This window comes from Callorhinchus milii, unplaced genomic scaffold (genome assembly GCF_018977255.1).
Source record: "Callorhinchus milii isolate IMCB2004 unplaced genomic scaffold, IMCB_Cmil_1.0 Scaffold7, whole genome shotgun sequence".
Taxonomy (NCBI): domain Eukaryota; kingdom Metazoa; phylum Chordata; class Chondrichthyes; order Chimaeriformes; family Callorhinchidae; genus Callorhinchus; species Callorhinchus milii.
The window spans coordinates 16,627,818-16,634,526 of record NW_024704748.1 but is presented as its reverse complement, the minus strand read 5'-3'; positions in this window follow the sequence as shown (position 1 = coordinate 16,634,526).

The window sequence follows — 6,709 nt, the reverse complement described above, 5'->3', positions numbered from 1 at the left end:
CTGGTGAGAAGCAGCAGGAGGGGTGAGAGACAGCAGGAACAGTACAATTTGCGCCTAATTTGGCACCTTTCCACAGCTTATTTCAGAAGTCCAACAGCCTGAGGAATACACTATCACACTGCAGTTAAACACTGACATGCTATTACATTGCACTGTAAATTGTTTTACTTTAAAAATGTAATAGCGATCTGCACAATTAAAAAGCAACAGATATGTAAGTTGATCAGATTTTAGAGATTTACATTAACAATAATAATAATAATAATATTGTGATTGATTTATTCATAGCATTTACTCCCAGGATAGGCAAACAACCTAAGTTTTAGTAACAGACACATTTCGGGAATATTGAAGTGTTAAAACCCACCCTGACACAAACTGTAAACAATCTGCATGAAATTGTCATCCATTTGCAGAAAAGATTTCAACAAAACACTTTCTATTTATTTTCTTCTTTAAGGTCAGGTGAACGTTAAATCCTCAAAGTGGAAAGTACTTTATTTATTTATTAGCTTCAAATAATAACATAATTATCTTTGCCTCTGATCATTTACTAAGGCTACAAAAAAATTGTTACAAATAAATTCTCAGAAATCAGAATCATTGCATCATTCATGCAATTATCCAGTCTGCATGGAAACCACGTATCTATAGCCACACATCGTAATATTTATTTCATTGTTTACTTTTGCACATGTGTTTTGAAGTTAAAATCAAATGTGTAAAAAAGCAATATGATATGCTTTTCAGATCAAACCTATTGGGAACCAATAATTTCCATATTGGCTGCTTTGAAGTACTCTCTCAATAAATTATGTCATATTTAACTCATCCAAGTTACCTTACACTTAATATTTTTTGCAGGCTGTAATGAGTGTTAATGGTCCTTTAGTGAGATTAATGTTGATAGATTTAATTTATTGTTTTGAAGGTGACAGTAGCTACTTTGATTAATATAGAAAATTGTATTTATCGGTGTCTGGCAATCCCGCTAAAATAAAAATTACTTTAGCATTTTAGAAGTTAATTCAATGCGTCATTAAGCTTCTTATGCAGTTGTTTTGACTCATAGAGAGATTGCTGATGCTATATGGAGGCTAAATCAGCTGTTCAACAGGTTCAAAAGTATTGGTTAATTTAAACCAAACATAAAGATATGATAGGGTCAATTTAGTGATTCATTCAATATTTATCATGTCAAATTTATGACCCCCCCACAATACAATTTGTATTCCAGAATTGAAAGTATTATTAATAATTTGGTCCAAATATTTTTAAAAATTATTTAAATTATTAAAATCCATTCACAAGTGTCTGGAGTCGGGCTGTCAATCAGTGAGGAGGTGGAGGAACAGGAATGGAAGGAGTGAAATCATGATTGATTGACAGCTGAAGGCACTTGGGGTATGTGGGGTGGCTATCGATTCATAAGGGGCTGCAGACTGACAATGACCACTAAGCTGCCAGTAATCGGTCCTGTTCCCTTCCAATGGGAATGGCAATGTGAGGGAGGAAGCCCTGCTGTGGCCTCTGCTGGGTGGGAAAAACTTCAGGTAACCTCTAACCAAGCAATAGCAATTTGTCCGGCTTAACTGGCTTCCACTGTATTGTTATTGTGATGAATGAATGCAACCCGCTTCTTTGATGGTGCCTTCAGTCACTCTCTTACCCCTGCCCTCCACACCTCCTGATCCCAACCATCAGCTTGGGTGCGGATCCCTGACTGTTCGGCGCCTTGGGACGTCCTCCTGATGTGGAAGGTGCTATATAAATGTAATTTGTTGGTGTTGCAAGAAATCAACCAAAGCAATTTCTCTGTTAAAAATTGCTTCTTCATACCTGTTTTTTGCTGTACCATTGAATATTCCACCCCTTTTTAAAATTTGGATTTTGCTATTCTTCTAAGAATACTGCCCTTTTAGTTGTTGTTCTCTGTTACCACACATAACATAGAAACTATTGCCACATTAGGACACGTACTCTATTATTCTATATTGTATAAGCATACTTAATAATAAATTGCAAAGCTAAAAATGGAAACTTTAACTGTTCCTTCGGGAATATAATGGAGATAATGCATCTGCAAAATCTCACATGAACTTTTGTGACCAGAATACAAATTAGCCAATTGAGAAAAACCAATTAAGCGCTGCAACCTGTAATGTCTTCCAGTGAATAAAAGCATGATTTTCTCTTGTATCTTGCAAATGATAGAGTATTCTTGTTGATATAGAGACTTGAATACTTGCAGGGAATAGTATTCTTGTAATATTTATTTATGCTTCAAGTGAAAATTCTACTAAGTATATAAATATCAAAATGAATTTTAAAATTTGCACTTTTGTTATTTTGTATTTAGGCACATTGCAGCTCTCGGCATTTACTCTGATTTGTTATTTGTCACTATCTGTGACTTTTAGCTATTTCAAACAACAACAACAAAATTACATTTATAGAGCGCCTTTCACGCTGGGAGGACATCCCAAAGCGCTGAACAGTCAGGTGTCGGGGCCCGAGCATGGGAGGGGTGGTGTAGGGGTGAGGGAAGGCAGAGAGGTGGGAGGGAGACCAAAGACATGGTTGAAGAGAAGGGTCTTGAGACAGGCCTTGAAGGAGGCAAGGGAGGAAGTGATGCGAAGGGACAGTGGGATGGAGTTCCAGAGCGTGGGGGCAGAGAGGCTGAAAGCCCGGCCACCGATGGTAGGGCGGGTGGAGCGGGAGACATGGAGCAGCCCGGAGCCCGATGAACGGGTAGGTTGGTAGGGAGTCAGCAGGTCAGAGAGGTAGGAGGGGGCAAGGCCATGGAGTGAGGACGAGGATCTTGAATTCGATCCTCTGGGGGATGGGGAGCCAGTGGAGTCGGGCAAGGGCGGGGGTGATGGGGTCACAGAGCCTGGTGCGTGAAAGTACATAAGCTGCAGAGTTTTGGATGATCTGCAGCTTGTGAAGGGAAGAGTTGGGAAGGCCGATGAGGAGGGAGTTCCCATAATCAAGCCTTGAGGTGACGAATGCATGGGTGAGGGTTTCGGCAGTTTGAGGGGTGAGGCAGTGGCAGAGTCTGGAAATATTGCGGAGGTAGTAGTAGGCAGTGCCGGTTATGGTGTGGATGTGGGGGAGAAAGGACAGTTCAGGGTCAAACAAGATACCCAGGTTCCTGACTGGCTTAGTGAGGTTAAGCGTGCAGCTGTGGAGGCTGATGCTGCCAGGGCCCAAAGTGCGGAGGTGCTGGCACGAGCCAATCAGGAGGGCCTCGGTCTTGCTGACGTTGAGTTGGGGAAAGTTGTCCCTTGTCCAGAACTTGATGTCGGACAGGCAGTTGGTCAGGACACCAGTAGTCCTGGAGTTCAAGGTGGAAGCACAGAGGTAGAGTTGGGTGTCATCCACATACATGTGGAAATTTACCCTATGTCTGCAGATGACGTCACCAAGGGGGAGCATGTAGAGGGTGAAGAGGAGGGGCCCGAGCACAGAGTCCTGAGGAACACCGCACGAGATAGTGCGGGGGCTGGAGGAGAAGCCGTTTGCTGCGACAAAGTGGAGGCGGTGTGAAAGGTAGGACCTGAACCAGTCAAGGACAGAACCTTGAAGGTTAAGGTGGGAGGAGAGGCGGTGGAGGAGGATTGAGTGGTGCACGCTATCAAAAGTGACAGAGAGGACGAAGAGGCAGAGGGAGGCCTGGTCACACACAATCAGGATGTCGTTTGTGACCTTGACGAGAGCAGTTGCCGTGCTGTGGGCAGCACGGAAACCCGATTGGAGGGGATCATGGAGGGAGTGAGACGAGAGGAAAGAGCAAAGCTGGGAGGCAACAGTTCTCTCAAGGACCTTGGATAGGAAGGGGAGATTTGCGATGGGTCAGTAGCTAGATAACTATGATGGGTCAAGGGAAGGTTTCTTCAAGGTGGGGGTGATAGTGGCAGTTTTGAGGAGGGAAGGAATAGTGCCAGATGACAGTGAGAGGTTAATGATGTCGGCGAACAGTGGGCAAGGAGGTGGAGCTGGGATTTAAGGAGAGGGGTAGAGATGGGGTCGAGGGAGCAGGTGGTGGATTTCATGGAGGTTACCATGTTGAAGACAATGAAGGGGGTGACAGGTTCAAAGGTGTGGAAGGAGGGATAGGTAATTATTGGATGGGTAATTGTGTGGGGTGGGGGTAGGGAGGGGTTGGAAGTTGGGAGGGCAGTGGCAGCTGAGTGGATTCCCTCGATTTTGGACTCGAGGAAGTCCAGCATTTTCTTGCAGTGAGAGTCAGAGGAAAGTACCTGCGAGGCTTATCGGGGAGGGTGGAGGAGATGGTTAGTGGTGGAGAACAGGAGCCTGGGATTGCCTTTCACCTCCAGGATTAACCTGGAATAGAAGGATGATTTGGCTGAGGCGAGAGCCAGATGTGGCGGTGGACCGGATTTGAACCAAGTGCATTCGGCAGACCGCACCTGGCCCTTAAGCAAGCAGAGGTGGCTGGTGAACCAGGGTGAGGATCGGAAATAGGAGGCAGTTCGGGAGGTAAAGAAGTTGAGTGTGGTAGAGAGGGTGTTGTGGAAAAGAGTGAGTGCAGCGAGTGGGTTGTTGCGAGAGGTGGGCCAGAGTGGGAGGAGATTAGAGGACTCCAAGGCAGCGGAGAGGGATTGCGGGGAGATCTTCTTCCATGGGCGGTTGAAGATGGTGCTAAGTTTGGAATCAGTCAGTAAAACATAGAAACAATAGGGTATTAGTTTAAGATTTTTGGTCTATACAACATTATCCAAATGGAAAGAAATCTCTTAGTGCTTAAAGGCGGAGTTTATACCTTTACAAGCATGTTTACCACATTTTCCTTCAATTCTCTCAGGGTATTAGATTCTTTCCTCTGTTGCTAAGAAACCAGTAGTTATTGAAAATTTCAGACACCCGAGTTCTGCTCAAGCTCAGCATCCAAAACCAGCATCATTTCATTAAATATCAGGAGTAGAGTAAATCTGCTGTGCTTACTAAATGACTTTCAGCACATTTCCACATGCTTCACGTTGTGGCTTCACATAAAAAAAATTAAAGCTGGATTCCAGAAAGTTTATTTCTCAACCAGTTCTCCCAGCAGAATTGTTTTACTAGTAAGCAACTGAAAAATGATTAATCTGCTGCTATACCGACTGGTAACCAATCATTAGGTTGGTTACCAAAGTACAAAAAGTATGGAAGCTGCATACAGTGTATTTCTAAGTCCTTGGGAGCCATATCACTGCCAGGACAACCGCAGTATTGAATGTGGAGCCTGAGTGTTAGTCTTTTAGGAGCATAGGAACACAAGAAGAGGAGGCCATTCATCTTATCAGGCCTGTTCCAATCTTGACAGAATTTTTAATCTCAATTTCCACCCATCCCACCATTAATACCTCTAATAAGAAACAATCTGCCTTTTAGACATCCCTATGGATTATTTTCTAAGGTAAACCATTCCACATCTTCAGAACATTCTGTGGTAAGAAATACTGGTTTTAATTCTGTCTTTAATTTAGCTCTGTACCTTGAAATAGATAACTCTACCAGAGGCCAGATCTAACCTATCAATTCCTTTCATTATTTTAAATATCCCAATCAATTCACCCCTTTAACCTTCTCTGCTCTAAGGAATATAAGCCTAGTGATCCCAACATCTCATGAGAACTAAGTCTCTTCAGTGCAGGTATTAATCTAGTGAACTGTCACTCGTTTGGATCTTTAATAACATTTAAAAAGGTCCATTATGGCCTAACGCTGTTTCTTGTTCTCTTCAGCCTATTTCTCCAATAAATGCTAAAAATGTGGAAAACGGTTTTATTCTCTCAACACATGTTTGCTGTTGGATGTAATTGATAATAATTTCAATCTTTGAACATATTAAACAACATAATTTAGTTGTTAGGGGGAACTTCAATTATCAAATATAGATGGTATCCAGCCTTTCTCTTTGGTTTATTTAAAATATGGATTAAAAAATGTCAATTGCTCCAAGGCTGTTATGACTCATTATTAAATCTCGGTCTGTAATAGTCACATATCTTTAGCCTCAAGTCATCTCCACAAACATACCTAAGATCAAAATATGAATTCATTAACATTTTGTAGGCATACTACTGTTCAGTACCTGTCAATAATAATAAAAATATGAATACGACAACAGAAAAGGGCACATATCTTGTAGTGGGGTTAGTAAACTGCCCTCTCCCCTCTAGAGTTTGGATTCGAATCTAGTCAGACACATTGAATGAAGGTCTATTTTCTCTCCTGCCTATAGGAGCCCCTACATCCAGTAATTTAAAAGTTGAAGCTAGCTCAGAGCCAGATTCCCACCAAGTTGACAGTTTGATTGAGAGGCTAAAAGTAAGGCTGACATGAGGAGGGTGGGGTGGGGGAAGGGCAGGAGGGGAAGGAGGAGAATACACATTAATATGCTAGTGGGTGGTCTGCTGAGGCTATAGTTGGAGCACTGTGGAAATGGTTCTCTAAACATTTGTAAATTGATTGAATTTGGTGGGAAACAACAACAAGATTACATTTGTATAGCGCCTTTCACATTGGGAGGATATCCCGAGCACAAATGATTCTCCTTGAGTTGGTAAATTTAGTAACCAGGCATTATAAAATGATGAGGGGATTTATTTTCACTGATGATATAAGAATTGGTGAAGTCTTGAGCTTCAGGAGTACTGTAGCTCAGAGATTAGAGCACTCGCCTCGCAAGTGAGAGATCTGG